The 22,906-nt window shown below is 36.7% G+C and overlaps 1 long non-coding RNA gene and 1 pseudogene across 1 annotated transcript; both read left to right on the top strand.

Annotated features, from left to right (window-relative positions):
* The first annotated feature begins 218 nt into the window (after positions 1-218).
* On the top strand, positions 219-16,134 carry LOC126828443 (uncharacterized). Its single transcript, XR_007683069.2, has 4 exons — positions 219-541; positions 816-903; positions 1,287-1,590; positions 15,783-16,134. It is a non-coding gene; the product is annotated as an uncharacterized LOC126828443 (long non-coding RNA).
* Positions 16,135-21,095: 4,961 nt separating this feature from the next.
* Positions 21,096-21,570, top strand: LOC130013574 (uncharacterized; annotated as a pseudogene).
* Positions 21,571-22,906: the final 1,336 nt, after the last annotated feature.

The raw sequence follows: 22,906 nt of genomic DNA, 5'->3' as shown, positions 1-22,906 counted from the left end.
TCTAAACACCTCATGACATTTCTCATAGAAAAGTTATTTTAGCATAGTTTGCTATATTCTGTAAATTATGATTCCACGATGATTCTGACTACTGTCAAAATTAAGTGAACGTATTTAGTCTACCTGAGATTATTGAAATTAATATATGTACGGGGAATATTAGCATCATTCCAATTTCAAAGGTCCATATCATTTGTCAAAATGTAAGGTCCAAAGTATTAGAGTCATTTTACGACTGGCCCAGAAACTCACCCCCGTTCGATTTCCAATAATGTTTTGCTTTATTTTCAGAACTTGCCGTAATTTACCTCTTCAGAAATTTACTTTACTTTATCTATAGAGATGTCTGCATGTGATACTCCTCCAGCGCTGACTAATGGCAAATCAACATCTGTATCCAACACGACGGTGGAGTTTCAATGTTCATCAGGTTTCAAGATGTCTGGATCATCTGTTGTTAGCTGCGACAGCACTTCGGGTTGGGGATCCTTGCCATCTTGTACAGTGATTGAAACAAATAACACTTTTTATACATCATTTGGTAAATTGTACTTGTTTATGCGATTAACCACAAAGTAACGCGATTTTACATTTAATATTCATTCTGGCATTATTTCATTGTTTTCAGACAGTGTTTTAACCTAATGCAAAGGTATAATATCATTCACATTCACTTAAAGTTCCACGTCACATCAAATAAATAAATAAATACAATTATGAGGATCAACAGCAGAATCATAAGATTGTTTTTCTCCTTCGAACCGTGTTAAGATGAAAATATATTTATTTTGATTGGACATATTTTTATTTTTAAGCTCCAGAATGGTTGTTGATATTACTGGGTTTTTTATTTAGCTTATTAACATTAGCTTGTATTGCTGGTCTTTTATGGTATTGCTGTTGGTAAGTATACATCAAGCCTATGAAATCAAACATAGAACTCCCTGGCGGGTTTCGTGCAGCATACTGACTACACGTATACGACTTTTTAAAGCAATATAGAAAAAATAAAGGTTAAAAATGCCTAAAGAAAGTATACTATTGTTTAATTGTCTACATGTTTCGCCTGAGCTTTTTAACCGTTATTTTTTTCTATATTAACACTACTACGGTTTTAACTTCATACATCTATTGATATATATATATATATATCTAAATAGCAGTTAAATTAATAGCTGCTCAGTGGTGAAATGTACAATATGCCAAGGAAATACTGTACACCATTTAACGAAACCACGTATGTCCAATTACAAACAAATGATAGTTTATGGTTTTTCCATTTATAGTAAACCATGGGGAACAACCGTTTATCCGGCAGGTAGTGGTGCCAGAGGTGGCTTATGTCAGTGTTGTAGAGGAAGTGTTGGTCAATCACAGTATGCCAGAAATAAAAGGATGCACAATGCTGAATATAAAGCATCAAATAGGAGAAGTGAGCGTAACATAGAGGACAATGTAACTCATCATAACGTTACTACAGCTCGTGTTACAGATCATCAACAGAACGATATTTATCAATTGAATCAACGTCCTAAAGGTGTTTATACTACAAGTGATGGTGTTTTGTTGGTACCAGTACAATCATATGAGGTAAATCAAACTGGCTAATTCTATGTCAAATGCATATTGATTTCCAGCGAGAAATTGTATTTGAAACTTTTGCTACTTTGTCTTAATCGCCATTTGAAAAAGTTTACAGGTCTGTTAGAGTCAAGCACTATTTTGGCGTCATTTTCAAATGGCTTAATATTTAGACTTAACATTCTCGGGCTATTTGTAAATAAGCTGTTTCTTCATATTTTGGCATTTGTTTTGCATACTTATACGACCCTTTTTTCAGAGACCCTTTCAAAACTAGAACGCTTACCTTAATACAACTAAAGTATATGCAATTAGATTATGTGGTAATATTTCAAAACAAATACAAATTAGACAGACTGTTATAACCCCAAAATAGTATGTAGGGCACCCTAGGGTGGTTAGGGCACCCTGAGGTATTTGATCTCGGGGCACCCTGAGGTATTTGAGCTTATGGCACACTGGGGTATTTGAGCTTACGGCAACCTGAGGTATTTGGCAGCGGCACCCTAAGGTATTTGATGTCGGGGGTACTTTGAGGTATTTTTTTTTGTAAACAACATTTTATTTCATTCGAAAATGGATTGGAGAACAGGCTGGGCCTATGTTGACTCCTCTCCAGAATTTACAAAAGTAAGTTTAATTTATGTACATACAGAACATCCATATATACAACAAGAACATATAAAAATACAAAATATAAAATTATTTGAGATTTAAATATAAAATAAACATTTATACATATGTTGTCCGTTCCGTTACTTTATATTAACATGGTACTAATGTAGTAGTGTTGCAAACCCCCTCCCCTCTATATAAGACGTATCTAATCGTGAAGTATTATTTGGTATATTGTATAGAGTAAATAAATTAATAACAGACGGGATGATTTGGACGTTAGAAACGTTTTGACAATTTTAAGAAATTATGAACAGAGTTAAAAATGAACTGATTTTGATCAACTGAGAGGACAATCTGACCATTTAAAGAGAGAGAGAGAGAGAGAGAGAGGGAGAGAGAGAGAAATGGGGTTTAACGTCCACTCGACACAAACTAGGTCATTTCGGGACTAACATATGGTTTTTAATTTTATTTCAATAATTCGCTTGCGCGTAGGGGTCTTTAGCAGTGGGAGGAAACCGGAGGACCCGGGGATTCGAAACCACGCCAGTCGACTCAATGACAGACTTTATGATACAGCGCGCGCACGCTAACCATTCAGCCATCCAACCCCCCCACCATTTAAAAAAATACTAATATCTTGAAATTGCTGCTTTAGTAAACCAATAGTTTGACCTCGGGCACCCGAATGCAAGGAGCATACTAGTAGATAATGATAACAATCTTCAAAATGGTGACCACACGCGCAGGCGGTGTTATCCGTTAAAAGTCTCAAAAACTTATGACCATTTAAATCGCTGCGGCCTAATCTCAGTTTACTATGTATTATTTGATTTTTTCTATCTCCAATATAAAAGTACTGTGGAATAATATGGTCGTTTTTAATCAAGCTTGAAACAAATGATGAGACAGAATTTGAATTATTTGAGGTATTTGGCTGCGGTACTTTGGAGGATGCGGGCCTTTGACGGTTGCGGCAGTTCAGGCGATTTACAAATGATCATGTGACAAATACGTAATTTGAATGATTGATAGAGGTCATCGGTTGTACTTGTTCATATGAATATGAGTTTGAATGGTGTGGGGGTTCGCGAAATGTTTTATTTGTACCGCGCATGGACCCCGCGTCGCCACGACCCCGCGTCGCCACGACGCCGCGTGTTTTTTTGTCGTCACACCACCCCAAAGACCAACACGTCTTAAATTCTAATTATAGTTAATTGTATTTGTTCATTTAGTTTTGTTATTTCCTCATTTAGTTGATTATTTATAATTAAGTTAATTATCTATAATCTAATTATTCATAATCTAATTACTTTTTTTTTTCATGAATTCTTTTTCATGAATTATTCATAATTTTTTTTCATTAATTATTTTTTTCAATAATTATTTTTTTCAATAATTATTTTTTTCAATAATTAATTTATTTTTTTCAATAATTAATTTTTTTTTTCATTAATTAGTTTTTTTTATTAATTAGTTTTTTTTATTATTTTTTTTTCAATATTTCTTTTTTTTATTTGTTTTTATTTTTAAATTATTTTGATTTATTTTAATTTGGTGAAATCATTTACCGATCTGGTGGCATATTTGAGTTTTTGAATTTCACGACTGAAATAGGGTTTTATATAAGAGAAATGAAACGAGGTTTAACTATCCAGCACATACTGGCTAATAGGGACTGATTACTATTTTGGAACTTGAATATTCCCAGATTTAACCAATCAAATAATTGTAGTCATTTGTAGTATTAAGTAATATGTTAATTAGGAAATTAATTGTTTTATATTGATTGAGGTTAATTAAACTCGCGTAATTGTTAAAAAAAATACAAGCTGAATGTCGTTAAAGTATGAGAAATGTTGTTTTTTTTTTAAAAAATAATTGTAGTCATTATCGTATTAATTAATATGTTAATTAGTATATTAACTGTTTTATATTAATTTAGGTTAGTTCACTAAGAATGCTGCTTTTTATTCTAGCATTCGAAATATATTCAAGAAAAAAAAAAGTGGTTAGTTCTTTAGAAACAAGGTTAATATTACATTATGTATTTAACAGATGTTTTTCGGGGTCGTAGGTGAACTTTTGACCGATATACTAAAATACTAAAAAACTATGGACCTATTTGATTATGTCAATACCCTCTGTATTCTTTCTATGCCAGTTTTTAATTTGAGTTTTTAGTTTTTATGACTAAAATTGGGTTTTATATACCACTAGTGAAACGAGGTTTAACGTCCATACTGGGTAATAAGGACTAGATTGATATACACGCTTTTTTCTTTCTTATTATCGGGACTAAAAATATATATATCTTTACTTCTAGCTGATTAAAGTCGTGTGCGACAGAATAGAGTACGTCTGTTATATTTCCTAACTTGAATATTCTCAGATTTAACCAATCAAAATCTAAAAATAGAGCGGGAGGAACAGAGATGTCAATAAGGGTAGATCATACTTTACCAAATAGGATTTGGTTTTGGGTTTTTTTTCCTGAGAAGCAAAAAATTAAAAAAAAAACTGTAGATAGTTAAGGTATTAGAAATGTTTTTAAAAAGAAAACAGATTACTAGATAACTGTAGTCATTATAGTATCTGTTAATTAGTATATTAATTGTTTTGATTAATTGAAGTTAGTTCACTAAGAATGTTTTTTTTTTTTTTTTTTATTCTAGCATTTGACCCGTCTTCATTAGCCCAGCATAGGGGCAGAACAGTAGGACGTTAAACCCCATTTCATTTCATTTATTTCTAGCATTTGAAATATATTTACGAAAAATAAAAATGGTTAGTTCTTTTAAAACAAAGCCAACATTGTATAATGTACTTAACAGATATTTTAATAGGTGAACTTTTTACCGATTTGGAATGTGTTTTATAACCAGTGTCTGAGCTGTGCCAGATGGTTTAGCTATCAAATTACAAGGCAAACCACTTTGGAGTCATCTGATATTCTTGAGAATTGAAGAATGTGTCTTTTGCATAGAAAAGTTTGACAGGCGTTTATATTACCCGTGCCTTCGCTGTGCCAGATGTTTTAAATGTTTTCAAAGTTTTTGCTTTATTTTGTGACAATCAATGATTTATTTTTGCCATTTATTAATCTAATCAAAGTATTTATTTTATTTTGGGAGATGAAATTTTACTTGTTGACAAAATATTTTGGACACAGAAAATTTGATTTTGTTAAAGTAAATCCAACTTAATAAATGATGACACCCCCCCCCCCTCACACACACACACACACATACACGCACCAACCCACACACACGCACACCAGCTAACCAAAATATACAGCTCCACACACATCCACCCACATCGCAGTGCACATATTCACACATTATTTGTACATTTCAATCGTAAATTAACCTATTCTTACACACAGAATATTCTGAATTTTAATGTATTTATATCTTTAAAGGGCGCTTACGTATACAATCGTTTACGTCCTCAGATGCTATAGATTTGCATTAGTTGCTTACCTTATAATCAGACGACTTTCGATGGGTTGTTTACTCACAGTTTGACATTTTGACAGTTAACTGTCAGAATGTAATTCAATGTTAACACACACGTACTTCCCTATACTTGGCACGAATTATATACCCGTCATAAAATTTACACATTTCCCAGCGCTTTGAAATATCTAATACATACTATAACATATGTGATTTGCCGTTAACGTGTAAGAAATGTTATTTTAAAAAAAAGATAATTATAGCCAATTTTGTATTAAATAATATGTTATTAGCATATTAATTGCCTTACATTAATGGAGGTTAGTAAGACCACAACGTACATGAATAGGGATGTTTCTGTTCTAGTATTTGAAATATATTTAAGTAAACACAAAAGTGGTTAGCTCTTTGAAAACAAGGCTGACATTACATTATGTACTTAACAGATGTTTTAACAGATGTTTTTTTTATCGTGTCGTGGGTGATCTTTTAAATGATATACTAAAAATACCTGTGACCTATTTAAATATGTCAATATGGACTGTATATTCATACTCAACCTCTCCCATGCACACATACACACACACACGCGCACACACGCATGTTCAAGACACACTCGGTCACCAACATGCACACATACAAAGACACACCCACCATCCTCATGGACTGCCACACCCACACACAACCCTCCCACCACACACACGCTCAAACACTCACTGGGTCTCCGGCATGCATACATACACAGGCACACACACACATACCCCCCCCCCCACACACACACACACACAAAAACAAACACACTGCTACACCAACGCACAAATGCTGGTTCATCATTTTTATCGTCAAATATAGATAAGGTAATTTAATTTGAACAAAATGTACTAACTTTTGCTTTCTTTTCTATCGACGTTTTACAGTCAAATACATTTCCACAAATACATATAAATTTACGGGACGGCACAATGTATGCTGCACCAAACATGTAACCCTTATCTAGAGTGTCTACCGGTGGTATATACATGTTATAAGGGAGCGAGAATCCTTACCAACTGACGCCAACACAACACATGGCACGAATCATATCGTTTGATATTACCCGTCACAAAATTTACACATGTGCCACTGCTTTGAAATATGTAACCAAACATAAACATGTACCCTGCACGGATTATACGAATTACATGTTCTGTAATTTTGAAATATGTAACCAATCATACATTTTTCTCATAAATATGAATATATTAACTCAATCAATAAAATCTACAAATTAGTTCAAGTCGACAATTAGTATAATTCAAAATGTTAAAAGTCTTTTAGGACTTACATACGTAATTGATGATGACATGTTGAATATATCTTTGCTTAAACGTAGCATAGTTCGTATCACCAAATCGACTAATGATGACATACACCCCCTTCACACGCACCCACCCACACACACAAACACGTACACCAGCCAACCAAAATATACAGCTGCACACACACCCACCCACATCGCAGTGCACATATTCACACATTATTTGTACATTTCAATCGTAAATTAACCTATTCTTACACACAGAATATTCTGAATTTTAATGTATTTATATCTTTAAAGGGCGCTTACGTATACAATCGTTTACGTCCTCAGATGCTATAGATTTGCATTAGTTGCTTACCTTATAATCAGACGACTTTCGATGGGTTGTTTACTCACAGTTTGACATTTTGACAGTTAACTGTCAGAATGTAATTCAATGTTAACACACACGTACTTCCCTATACTTGGCACGAATTATATACCCGTCATAAAATTTACACATTTCCCAGCGCTTTGAAATATCTAATACATACTATAACATATGTGATTTGCCGTTAACGTGTAAGAAATGTTATTTTAAAAAAAAGATAATTATAGCCAATTTTGTATTAAATAATATGTTATTAGCATATTAATTGCCTTACATTAATGGAGGTTAGTAAGACCACAACGTACTTGATTAGGGATGTTTCTGTTCTAGTATTTGAAATATATTTAAGTAAACACAAAAGTGGTTAGCTCTTTGAAAACAAGGCTGACATTACATTATGTACTTAACAGATGTTTTAACAGATGTTTTTTTATCGTGTCGTGGGTGATCTTTTAAATGATATACTAAAAATACCTGTGACCTATTTAAATATGTCAATATGGACTGTATATTCATACTCAACCTCTCCCATGCACACATACACACACACACACGCGCACACACGCATGTTCAAGACACACTCGGTCCCCAACATGCACACATACAAAGACACACCCACCATCCTCATGGACTGCCACACCCACACACAACCCTCCCACCACACACACGCTCAAACACTCACTGGGTCTCCGGCATGCATACATACACAGGCACACACACATACCCCCCCCCCCACACACACACACAAAAACAAACACACTGCTACACCAACGCACAAATGCTGGTTCATCATTTTTATCGTCAAATATAGATAAGGTAATTTAATTTGAACAAAATGTACTAACTTTTGCTTTCTTTTCTATCGACGTTTTACAGTCAAATACATTTCCACAAATACATATAAATTTACGGGACGGCACAATGTATGCTGCACCAAACATGTAACCCTTATCTAGAGTGTCTACCGGTGGTATATACATGTTATAAGGGAGCGAGAATCCTTACCAACTGACGCCAACACAACACATGGCACGAATCATATCGTTTGATATTACCCGTCACAAAATTTACACATGTGCCACTGCTTTGAAATATGTAACCAATCATAAACATGTACCCTGCACGGATTATACGAATTACATGTTCTGTAATTTTGAAATATGTAACCAATCATACATTTTTCTCATAAATATGAATATATTAACTCAATCAATAAAATCTACAAATTAGTTCAAGTCGACAATTAGTATAATTCAAAATGTTAAAAGTCTTTTAGGACTTACATACGCAATTGATGATGACATGTTGAATATATCTTTGCTTAAACGTAGCATAGTTCGTATCACCAAATCGACTAATGATGACATACACCCCCTTCACACGCACCCACCCACACACACAAACACGTACACCAGCCAACCAAAATATACAGCTGCACACACATCCACCCACATCGCAGTGCACATATTCACACATTATTTGTACATTTCAATCGTAAATTAACCCATTCTTACACACAGAATATTCTGAATTTTAATGTATTGATATCTTTAAAAGGCGCTTACGTATACAACCGTTTACGTCCTCAGATGCTATAGATTTGCATTAGTTGCTTACCTTATAAACAGACGACTTTCAATGGGTTGTTTACTCACAGTTTGACATTTTGACAGTTAAAAAAATCGTATGGTTTCTTCTTGAGTGATTATAGTAAAACGGTGATATGTCAATGTGAAAATGTTCTGCTTACCTGAGTATTTAAAAGAACTCCCCGGCAGCTTATCAAGGATTCCGAAATGTAATAAGCTTTCTGGTGAATATGTTTTATCTGTCAGTGCAGCTAAGATATGGAATAATATTCTAAAACCGCTTCCATCCAGGGCTTTAAGATTCCTTTAAAAGCATATTTATTTAAAAAATGTTTTTGAACGTTTTTGTTGCGAATGCTCCTAGAAACACTCGTGTGTAATGAAGCTCTATTAACATCGAACAATAATAGTACTAATGATATACATCACGTTTGCATGAAATATCTGGATTAGAGTATTTGTCATAGTAATTTGTGGTACAAAATCCATATTTATGAAAATATCATGAAATCTAGATCATTTTATCCATTTACATGAAAGGTCTATCAACAGTTGTCTTTCTTTTTTTTTTTTTTAAAAAATGAGATGATTTTAAAATGCATATCTATATTTTAACACTATTGGCCATTATGACGTGGGTGTTTTTAATAAAGTCAAACCTCTTAGACACTTATGAGACAACAGTGGTAATTATCAAACCCAATGATTCTGATATACATGTAACTTAAATCTGAAAAAATGTGATTGACGAGAGTTGTGCTTTTCACAGTAACGGAAATGGTACAGCAATCTTGTTCATAGTCGTGATCGATCATATAATTTGTATCTGGCCGGGATCAAGGTGCACGACTAAATCACAAAAATGTGTTTTTGAGTGAATCTTAAAGCCCTGGATGGAAGTGGTTTTAGAACATTATTCCATATCTTAGCTGCACTGACAGATACAACATATTCACCAGAAAGCTTATTACATTTCGGAATCCTCGATAAGCTGCCATCACTTGAAGTACAAAGGTTGGATCGCCGGGGAGCATAGAAATCAAAGAGTTCTTTTAAATACTCAGGTAAGTTGTCAGAATAAATCGAATTAAACCATTCCCAGGGCTTTTAAATTGAACCCTCGCTCGAACTGGAAGTCATTGGAGTTCCAGTAATGGTGGTTTCCATTTTTGTATTTTTACTAAAAATCATTCATCGGGAATCCCTTTTAATTATCTAGACTACAAAAGTACCACCAAATAATGTGTAGGTCTATTTCTATCACGTTCTAACACAAAGCCATCAAAATATATACCCGCGATAACATCTGAAGCACTGTCTTTCAATATGGACGGTAATCCATCATTAGCAGAACATTTTCACATTGACATATCACCGTTTTACTATAATCACTCAAGAAGAAACCAGGCGATCTTTCTAACTGTCAAAATCTCAAACAGTGAGTAAACAAACCATTGAAAGTCGTCTGTTTATAAGGTAAGCAACTAATGCAAATCTATAGCATCTGCGGACGTAAACGATTGTATACGTAAGCGCCTTTTAAAGTTATCAATACATTAAAATTCAGAATATTCTGTGTGTAAGAATAGGTTAATTTATGATTGAAATGTACAAATAATGTGTGAATATGTGCACTGCGATGTGGGTTGATGTGTGTGAAGCTATATATTTTGGTTGACTGGTGTGCGTGTTTGTGTGTGTGTGTGGGTGCGTGTATGTATATTTGTGCGTGTGTATGTGAAGGGGTGTATATCATCATTAGTCGATTTAGTGATACGAACTATGCTACGTTTAAGCAAAGTTATATTCAACATGTCATCATCAATTACGTATGTAAGTCCTAAAAGACATCTAACTTTTTGAATTATACTAATTGTCGACTTGAACTAATTTGTAGATTTTATTGATTGAGTTAATATATCCATATTTGCGAGGAAAATGTATGATTGGTTACATATTTCAAAATTACAGAAAATGTATACATGTAAAGATAACATGTAATTCGTATAATCCGTGCAGGGTACATGTCTATGATTGGTTAGATATTTCAAAGCAGTGACACATGTGTAAATTTTGTGACGGGTAATATCAAACGATATGATTCGTGCCATGTGTTGTGTTGGGGTCAGTTGGTAAAGATTCTCGCTCCCTTATAACATGAATATACCACCGGTAGACACTCTAAATAAGTTTTACATGTTTGGTGCAGCATACATTGTGCCGTCCCGTAAATTTATATGTATTTGTGGAAATGTATTTGACTGTAAAACGTCGATATATTTCTCTATATTTGACGATAAAAATGATGTGCCAGCATTTGTGCGTTGGTGTAGCAGTGTGTTTGTTTTTGTCTGTGTGTGTGTGTGGGTGTGTGGGTATGTGTGTGCTGGGAGGGTTGTGTGTGTGGGTGTCATCATTCATTAAGTTGGATTTACTTTAACAAAATCAAATTTTCTTTGTCCAAAATATTTTGATTTCATCTCCCAAAATAAAATAAATATTTTGATACTTGGCGAAATAAATCATTGATTGTCACAAAATAAAGCAAAAACTTTTAAAACATCTGGCACAGCGAAGGTACAGGTAATATAAACGCCTGTCAAACTTTCTCACGCAAAAGACAAATTCTTCAATTCTCAAGAATATCAGATAATCCCAAAGTGGTGTTGCCCTGTAATTTGATAGCTAAACCGTCTGACACAGCTAAGACACTGGTTATAAAACACATTCCAAGCTTACCCACGCCAAAGACATATTCGTTGGTTCTCAAGAATGTCTAATGACACCCAAGTGTTGTTTCCTTGTAATTTGATAGCTAAACCATCTGACACAGCTAAGAAACTGGTTATAAAACACATACCAAACCTTCCTACACCAAAGACATATTCTTTGGTTCTCAAGAATATCATTTGACTTCAAAGAGGCTTGACTTTAATTTAATGATTAAAACATATTTCACAACTAATAGTCCCCAAATTTCCTTCGCAGAAGACATTTTCTTTAGTTCTCACAGATATTAAATTAAATGGAATGGTTATAAACACGTGTGCTGCAATTTGATAGCTAAAACATGTCATCCGTACAAGATAACAGTGACCACCGCTATAATATATAAATCATATCTAAAATACTGTGTTACGAAAATAAAACCCATTTATATAAAGAACATATTGGTCATACTGTTTTCATAATTCAAATATTGAAACAGATTCATCATACCACCACATTTTATCAAAACCTTTCATTAAATATAAAACTTTCATAAGATAAAATATTGTTCCAAATTCAAACAGTTGATTACAGAAGCAAACTTTCCATCAAATTTCCAACAAATAATCGGTAAATGATTTTACCAAATTAAAATAAATCAAAATATATTTTTTAAAAAAGTATATATACTATTCAAAAAAAGTAGGGGATATTTGATTTTGGGGGCATAATACTAAAATATGCAAATGACTACGAAAAAAGTCACTATAGAACCTAACAGAAGAAACATTTCCAGTTACATGTGACGCCCAATAGCTACCGCATGGAATGCAGGTGATGCTTGGGATCATCATGGGGGTCCAACCCAAGATTTGCACGACTCTGACTTTGAATGTTACAGTCATTGTGGCATTGAATTCCAGGGTGGAAACATCAGTTTAATTGTTTTAGTGACCAGAAAACAAATTTTGATATGCGTCGGCTTACCCAAAATGAAAGGTTACGTGCCCTTGGCATGCTACAGATCGGCACAACACAGGCGGTTGTGGCGCGGACGATGAATGTTTCTCAGTCTGTCATAAGCAGGCTATGGTCCAGATACCGTGATACACAATCTGTACAGGACAGACCACGCTCAGGTCGACCAAGGGCGACAACTCAAGCCCAGGATCGATTTATCCGTACCTTGGCCTTGAGAAATCGTGTCATCACAGCAAATCAGATCAGCGCTCGTCTTCAAACAGACACTGGTGTGAGAGTGAGTGGCCAGACGATTCGGAATCGACTGCATAGGGGTCACCTTCGCGCCCGACGTCCTCGCGTGATCCCTTGTTTGAGAGATCATCACATTCAGGCAAGACGTCGTTGGTGTAGGGATCGTCAACACTGGGGTAATCGACGCTGGAGCAATGTGATGTTTTCAGATGAGTCAAGGTTCACTGTTGATTTTTTGGACAGACGTAGGAGGGTGTGACGTCGTCGAAACGAGCGCTTCCAAACGTTAACGTCATCAGACATGATCGATTTGGGGGTGGTTCTGTTATGGTGTGGGGAGGCATCACTGTTGCTGGAAGAACGGCTTTACATGTTGTTGCAGGGCGTGTTACAGGCCAGTACTACCGGGACAACATCTTGGCAGTCCATGTTGTGCCGTTCGCACGACGTCATGGCCGCTGTTTCATCTTCCAGGATGACAACGCAAGATGTCACAGGGCCAGGATCGTTACAGGTTACCTCCAACAACAGAACATCACCACATTACCTTGGCCAGCACTGAGTCCCGACCTCTCCCCCATCGAGCATTTCTGGGACATGCTTGGACAGAGGTTACGTCAACGTCAACAACGTCCTGCCAATGTCCAAGAACTTGCTGCTGCGTTGCAACAGGAATGGGACAATCTGGACCAAAATGACCTTAGACGTCTCATTAGGAGTATGCCACGTCGGATCAATGCTTGTTTGGCAAACAGAGGAGGATTTACCCGTTACTGACTTGGTTGTGATGCTGTGGTAACTTTGCTGTTTGACCCCGGGTATCATTTTACCCTTATAATGGTCAGTCTGTGCCTTACTTAGTCTAACGATCATTTGGAATAAATCGATGAATGTGAACTTCATTTCATTTTGTCATTTGTTTCTTCGTCAGTTTCATTAGGTGACTTTAATAACACTTAAAAATCAAATATCCCCTACTTTTTTTGAATAGTATATATATATAAAATAAATACTTAATGAAAAAAAAAATTAATGAAAAATATATAATGATAGAAGCGATGCAGATGTTATTGACGTATTTAAATAGATCCATGGTATTTTTGTATATCGGTCAAAAGTTCACCTACGATCCCCGAAAAAACCCATCTATTAAAACATCTGTTAAGTACATTATGCAATGTTGGCTTCGTTTTAAAAGAACTAACTATTTTTATTTTTCGTAAATATATTTCAAATGCTAGAATAAAAAACCAACATTCTAGTGAAGTGCGCTGGGGTTTAACTAACTTTAATTTATCAAAACAATTAATATACTAATTAACATATTAATTGATACTATAATGACTACAATTATCTAGTAATCTGTTTACTTTTTAAAAACATTTCTAATACCTTTTAATTTTTTGCCACCCAGGATATATATTTTTTTAGTCCCGATAATAACAAAGAAAAAAAAGCATGTATATCAATCTAGTCCCTATTAGCCAGTATGGACGTTAAACCTCGTTTCACTGGTGGTATATAAAACCCAATTTTAGTCATAGAAACTAAAAACTCAAATTAAAAACTGGCATAGAAAGAATACAGAGGGTATTGACATAATTAGATAGGTCCATAGTATTTTTTTAGTATATCGGTCAAAAGTTCTCCTTCGACCCCGAAAAACATCTGTTAAATACATAATGTAATATTAACCTTGTTTCTAAAGAACTAACCACTTTTATTTTTCTTGAATATATTTCGAATGCTAGAATAAAAAAGCAACATTGGGGTTTAACTACCCTAAATTAATATAAAACAATTAATATACTTATTAATATATTAATTAATACGATAATGACTTCAATTAGTTTAAAAAAAAAAATTTCTCATACCTTAACGACATACAGCTTGTATTTTTTTTTAACAACCTCAATCAATATAAAACAATTAATATACTAATTAACATATTATTTAATACTAAAATGACTACAATTATTTGATTGGTTAAATCTGAGAATATTCAAGTTCCAACGTATTAATCTAGATCTATTAGCCAGTATGTGCTGGATATTTAAACCTCGTTTCATTTCTCTAATTAAGAACCCTATTTCGGTCGTGAAATTAAAAACTCAAATTAAAATCTGTCACCAGATCGGTAAATAATTTCACCAAATTAAAATAAATCAAAATAGATTTTTTTAAAACAAAAAAATCCCAAATAATTATAAAAAAGAAATATTGAAAAAAAATTAATGAAAAAAAATTAATTAATGAAAAAAAAAATAATTAATTAATGAAAACAAATAAGACATTTCGCGAACCACCACACCATTCAAACCCATATTCATATGAACAAGTACAACCGATGACCTCTATCAATCATTCAAATTAAGTAGTTGTCACGTGATCATTTGTAAATCGCCTGAACTGCCCGCAGCAATCAAAGTCCCGCATCTTCCAAAGTACCGCAGCCAAATACCTCAAAGTACCCCCGACATCAAATACCTTAGGGTGCCGCAGCCAAATACCCCAGGGTGCCATAAGCTCAAATACATCAGGGTGCCGTAAGCTCAAATACCCCAGGGTGCCCCGAGATCAAATACCTCAGGGTGACCTAACCAACCTAGGGTGGTCTGCATACTACTGGTGCCGCAGCCAAATACCTCAGGGTGCCGTACGCTCAATACCTCGGGGTGCCGTAAGCCCAAATACCTCAGGGTGACCCGATATCAAATACCTCAGGGTGCCCCCGAGATCAAATACCTCAGGGTGACCTAAGCATTCTAGGGTGCCTTGCATACTACTCTCCAAAACATTATATCAGAGACAGGCAGTCTGAAACACCTAAACATGTCTGAAGTATGAGCAATCTGATAGCTAGACTGGTAATATCAAATCTATGACATTATAGACACCAGTAACTTCACTAATGTACTTTCATTTCAACTTTTTTTAAGCCGAACTCTGGATATATGCCAGGTCCGCCAAACAAAAAGACTCGTACGCAGCCTGTACATACTTTTCGTTCCAGTAACTCACCAAGTTCGGAAAAACATACTGTTGATAAAAGAAACAACAAAGATTTAGGAATGTGGATGCCCCACAAGAATCCGTACAGAGAAAATAATACAAGTACCCATTGAAATAACATATTAAATGTTGCGCTTGAGTTATGAACAACACGACAAAGAGAGTTTAGTAGGGGAATTTTTATGAGGAGGACCCAAATGAAACAAAACTTGATCACATAACTTTAGTTTATGAGGATGCATATTTGACAATCACCTTGTTAACTAGAATACTATATACATATACACATTGACATTTACAAGAAAGTTGTATAGATATTTAAAGTATTTTGTACATTTTGTGTATTATAAATGGATTTCAAAAAGTAAACATAAGTGTTTGTGTTTTAATTTGTACATTGTTTTATACAGATAGAATCTTAACTGATCCTAATAATTGTTGTAAATAAATAAGAGTTAGGGCCTACTATGTAAATTTTTTTTTTTTTTTTTTTTGGGGGGGGGGGGTCCAAGTATATTCAGACCCCCCCCCCCCCCCATGTGCGACGCCCATGTACTCTTGTACTGTAATTGGTAGGCCTGTACACGTGTAACTCCCGAAGCAGACACATAGGAAACAGTGATCCAATGGGGCTGCAATTCAACTAGGGTGATGCGATGTTTATCAATTTCCATAATTTTTCTGTAAACGCAAGTGACAAAAGCGCGTATAATAAATACCTACATCCAAACTCTCATTTTAACCACCACTAAACATAATATCAAGGCCGTATATATCGAACTTTCAATCAAATTGACTGATATGCGGCCCCGCTTCGTACACTATCATTTGGCCTCGATGTAAAATTTCCGGGAGTATGACGTCAACATAACGGTTAATCTCCGGTTACGACGCCATTTAAAAATTTAATCAGTCAATGAAATCCTGTTTAAATCCAAGCCGAATCCAAGCCATCCGTGGGCCTACAGAGTTGATTTTGGGCTTGTTGTGTAAATAAAGATCTAATTTATAATTTCTATGACATCTGAAGCCTAAATAAAGACTTGCAATAATCAGATTTAGCTCTTGCATAGGCCTAATGTATGTTTAATAAAGTCACACAGTTAAAGACGGTCATATAGCTTGATTTAGAAATTAATGATTTAAATACTGCTGGCACGGTACCTTTGAGTTTGATCTTATCCTCTATATCTGTCTTATAAATTGCATATTACACAAAAAAGTTAAACGGTCTTTAAGATGGAGTTTCGTGTGATAGTTTTTTTTTTTAGCATATTTTCCCTTTAAGCTATAATAATATTTAAGATACATTAGTTAAAGCAATAATTTCATATTTTCTAAGGTCAAAAAACATAATTATTTCTATGTCTTTTGCTCAAAAGGTTGTCAACTCACTATTATACGATCATAGGTATTATTCTTCCACTTTGACCCCGGAAATAATAACACAATTACCTCCCTTGTTTTTCTATTCCCATCATGGAATAGCTATCTTAAAACGTTTGTATTTGAAGTTGAAAATGATATTTTTGCCAATTTCTCAACTGACAATAGTGAATTATAGGATTAATAGGATTATTCTTTAACAAGGTATGACTGTTTATAGATACCATCTATTTTAAGGCTTTAATTTAATATTTTTTCAAAAATATAACTTAAAAATATGAAATTGCAACTTTAAGAGTTTTATATTATAAAGAATTGGCCATTCTTGCTATAATAATTCAAAAATAGATGATAAAAAAAAGTAAATGTTGAAAATTTCAGTCAAATTACTTTGTTCTGAACGGAAATGTCACTGTTGGAAGTTTGGACTAGATATAGGCATCAATTGTGTCTGCACCGTCTATGAGAATTGGCGATCGTTTGATTGACAGACGATAACTCCACCCACATATTCTCAATTATCGAGTAACATGCTCAATGGCTATGGTAGCCTCGCTTGGCAGGCCTTTCATCACCAGTTTCCGGTAGTGACATCATCGACTAATGGTAAACGTTAGCTTGGTCCGCCATTTATTGATTTAATTTTAAATGGACGACTGTTTAAATCCAAACTGTTTCCAAGCCATCCGTGGGTCTACGGAGTTGATTTTGAGATTATCGTGTAAATAAAGGTTTAATTACTAATTTCCATAGCATCTGAAGCCTAAATAAAGACTTGCAATAGGCAGATTTAGCTCTTGCATAATGTATGTTTAACAGAGAAGGGTGTCGCTCATAGGGTGAGATACATTTCTTTTTTTCTCAAAAGACTTTACTCATATATTACTTAATATTATTCCGTCCTATAAATATATCAGATCAGATATACGTTTTTTTTTATATTTACCAATGAATATACATGTAAATTAGAATAACATTGTAAATAAATGCATAAAACTACCAAAACATATCAAATATTGAGAAGGGGAGGAATGTGCTAGATGTGCCAGGCATTGCACGGGTATGTTCCTGAACCAAAATTACTATAACTCCAAACCGGAAGTGTTAGTTTAACACACACACACCCTCGCCTATGTCACTCCCCGACTGCCCGAATACCCAAAATTTCGCTGGGAAGCCCAAACCGACCGACAAGAGGTCAAACGACAGCACACCGTCGTGGTCACAAATTTTGGTCGATCTTTGTGCAACTTTTTTTTTTATTCACATACAAATATACTATTCAAAAAAAGTAGGGGATATTTGATTTTGGGGGCATAATACTAAAATATGCAAATGACTACGAAAAAAGTCACTATAGAACCTAACAGAAGAAACATTTCCAGTTACATGTGACGCCCAAACGCACCAATAGCTACCGCATGGAATGCAGGTGATGCTTGGGATCATCATGGGGGTCCAACCCAAGATTTGCACGACTCTGACTTTGAATGTTACAGTCATTGTGGCATTGAAATCGAGGGTGGAAACATCAGTTTAATTGTTTTAGTGACCAGAAAACAAATTTTGATATGCGTCAGCTTACCCAAAATGAAAGGTTACGTGCCCTTGGCATGCTACAGATCGGCACAACACAGGCGGTTGTGGCGCGGACGATGAATGTTTCTCAGTCTGTCATAAGCAGGCTATGGTCCAGATACCGTGATACACAATCTGTACAGGACAGACCACGCTCAGGTCGACCAAGGGCGACAACTCAAGCCCAGGATCGATTTATCCGTACCTTGGCCTTGAGAAATCGTGTCATCACAGCAAATCAGATCAGCGCTCGTCTTCAAGCAGACACTGGTGTGAGAGTGAGTGGCCAGACGATTCGGAATCGACTGCATAGGGGTCACCTTCGCGCCCGACGTCCTCGCGTGATCCCTTGTTTGAGAGATCATCACATTCAGGCAAGACGTCGTTGGTGTAGGGATCGTCAACACTGGGATAATCGACGCTGGAGCAATGTGATGTTTTCAGATGAGTCAAGGTTCACTGTTGATTTTTTGGACAGACGTAGGAGGGTGTGGCGTCGTCGAAACGAGCGCTTCCAAGACGTTAACGTCATCAGACATGATCGATTTGGGGGTGGTTCTGTTATGGTGTGGGGAGGCATCACTGTTGCTGGAAGAACGGCTTTACATGTTGTTGCAGGGGGTGTTACAGGCCAGTACTACCGGGACAACATCTTGGCAGTCCATGTTGTGCCGTTCGCACGACGTCATGGCCGCCGTTTCATCTTCCAGGATGACAACGCAAGATGTCACAGGGCCAGGATCGTTACAGGTTACCTCCAACAACAGAACATCACCACATTACCTTGGCCAGCACTGAGTCCCGACCTCTCCCCCATCGAGCATGTCTGGGACATGCTTGGACAGAGGTTACGTCAACGTCAACAACGTCCTGCCAATGTCCAAGAACTTGCTGCTGCGTTGCAACAGGAATGGGACAATCTGGACCAAAATGACCTTAGACGTCTCATTAGGAGTATGCCACGTCGGATCAATGCTTGTTTGGCAAACAGAGGAGGATTTACCCGTTACTGACTTGGTTGTGATGCTGTGGTAACTTTGCTGTTTGACCCCGGGTATCATTTTACCCTTATAATGGTCAGTCTGTGCCTTACTTAGTCTAACGATCATTTGGAATAAATCGATGAATGTGAACTTCATTTCATTTTGTCATTTGTTTCTTCGTCAGTTTCATTAGGTGACTTTAATAACACTTAAAAATCAAATATCCCCTACTTTTTTTGAATAGTATACAAACTATTTCAACATTTTTTCATTATGCGTGATTATTGGGCATAGTGGTCTTTCATTTTTAACCACCAGATTGACATTTATCATTGGCTAACATTGGCAATCTAGCAACAAATATTGTTTTTATTTTTTTTCCAAATCTTTAGGGATTTGTCGTGCTAGGTTTCCACTGTCGTGCGATGCGTTACAATAGGATTGTCCCTATTGAGTCCACGATCTGGTACGTGCAGATACGTTCGGATACGTTTCGATACGATCAACACGATTGCTACGACTGACCACAATATATGATAAGACCTGATAAGATCACTACGACTACTCCACGATTAAAACCACGATTCAATCGTAGCTCGAATCGTGACAGTGGGGACCTGGTTAAGCCAGGCTGACACTTGCACGACTTTTGGCCACGATTTTGTCGTGGCAAGTCGTGCCATTTTGGGGCATGAACTGGGAGGCTCCCGCACTGTTCACGACTAGTTCACGCATAGTTCACGACGAGTTCACGACAAGTTCACGAATGCGTACCCATCAGTGTCCACATTGACATGAACTGGCACGACGAGTTCACGCATAGTTTGCGCATTGTTTACGCACTTCCCGCACTTTACGAAATTCCTATCCAACTCTGAAATACAGCTTCAGGGTTGAAGCAAGTACCATCTGCAAGTTCATACCCGAGATGTGTAAAGCCATCATCGCAGTCTACAAGGACGAGGGGCTGCGCTGCCCCAAAACTGAAGAGGAGTGGAAGGAAGTTACTGCCAGGTTCAGCTCCAGATGGAACTACCACAACTGTCTGGGGGCTGTGGACGGCAAGCACGTCGCCATGAAGAAGCCCCCCAGTGCTGGCTCTTACTACTACAACTACAAGGGCTTCCACGGCATTGTCCTGATTGCAGTGGCAGATGCTACCTACACGTTCCTCTCTATGTGGATGTTGGGGCAGAGGGTGGTGCGTCGGATGGAGGGACATGGAGTAACTGTTCCCTGCATGATGCTGTAGAAGAGAACAGAGCTGGGGTGCCTCAACCAGAACCACTCCCTAATGATGACCAGCCAGTGTCCTATCACTTCGTAGGGGATGACGCCTTTGCTCTCCGAACCTGGATGATGAAACCATTCTCCCATCGGTCACAGGTCCTACGAGAACGCATTTACAGCTACAGGTTGTCTCGTGCCCGACGTGTCGTGGAGAATTCAAAGGTTTCGTTGCTTCTTGACGACGATGCATCAGCACCCCGAAATTATCAACCTGATCAGCATGTGCGCCTGTGTCCTGCACAACCTTATCCTCATCAGATACCCACACGCAATTTCAGAAGTGGACCGCGAAGATCCGGACACACATGATCTGATCCCTGGTGGATGGAGGACTGACCGACACCTGCAGGGGGTGCTGCCTCTAACCGGCCATCATACCCAGACGGATGCAAAGGATCAGCGAGACTACCTGTCACATTACTACATGTCCCCTGCTGGTGCTGTCCCTTGGCAAGAAAGAATGGTAGTAGCTCCATGAGCTGCATCCACAGTTGTTGTTTCATTTTTGAAACTCAGACTGACCTGTCGGATCTATTAAGATGGAAGTAAAAAGGCAAAAGACGTCCCAAACTGTACATGTGAAAAATAAGGGGGGGGGGCAGATCTAATAAGACATCCACATGAATTCCTAGTCTCTTGTTCCAGAGATCCACCACTTTCGAAATCCGAAATCATCAAATCTTGTTAAAGACAGCATTACCCATGTATTATTGTAAGTTCAGATGAGAATGCCAAGGAATATTAAAACATTATTTGAATTTGAGTTGAATCTGATAATCCATTCAAGAGTTGTGGGTTTTTTTTACTTTTATAAATTCTTTGTATGCCCTCCCAGTTTTCTGTAGCAGCACAATGCATTATTCAATGAATTCTGAAATAAACATTCAAAAAATAAAAATAAAAATTCTATCTGTAGTCCTAGATTCCACACTACTTTACAGAAAAATATTATCCTCAACATATTCCACTATAAGGAGTCAAGAGGACAGCACATTGAATTTATTCGAATCCCCCCGCCCCCTAAAAAAACACCGACGCGAACGCCACTGTCGCGCAGTAGTCGTGAACTATTCGTGAACTAGTCGTGAACTAGTCGTGGCAGTTCGTGACAGTCGTGACATGGCGCGCACTGCCACGAACTGGCACGCATCCTCCCGAATCGTCCCGACGAGTTCACGAACAGTTTGCGCATAGTTCACGACCGGTCGCTAAATTTTGTCGTGACCAAAATTTTGAACATTTCAAAATTCTCGTCCCGACATGGCACACAGTCACGACGGGTTTACGCACACTTCACGCCAGTTTACGACTCGAGTCGTGGCAATGCGTGCCACGGAATCGTGCAAGTGTCAGCCTTGCTTAACAAAGACATACTCACGATTAAACATTTGTAGTTATACATGTTGATAGTGTGTACTGGGCTTTAGTGAAATTGAAAGATGTTAAAAACAGATGGGGTGATATCAAATGGACGCTTTAATGCAGTAATCCGTTTAAAACCGAGTGATACGGTCCATATCTTTGTTGGAGTTCATTTGCTTGCAGGCCAGGGAACCAATGAATTAAAACAAGGGTCAGCGTATATATTTAGTCGCCCATCAGTGGGTTAGGGGATATTTAGAATTTACTATTAATTTCTCTGTCAGTAGATGTGTTAAGTACATACATGCGAACATGCCTGGAACATGCTGTTAAGAGTGGTAAGAATTGTATATCTAAGATCAACCGATGGGCGGAAAACAGGTTGGCGGACGATTGACAGGAGGAATGGGTGGGGGTTCGATCAGTAGTTGAATCATTGGGATATAAAGAAG

Source organism: Patella vulgata, chromosome 7 (assembly GCF_932274485.2).
Source record: "Patella vulgata chromosome 7, xgPatVulg1.2, whole genome shotgun sequence".
NCBI lineage: Eukaryota > Metazoa > Mollusca > Gastropoda > Patellidae > Patella > Patella vulgata.
The sequence above is the reverse complement of the archived record's forward strand: the minus strand, read 5'-3'. Positions and strand labels throughout refer to the sequence as shown.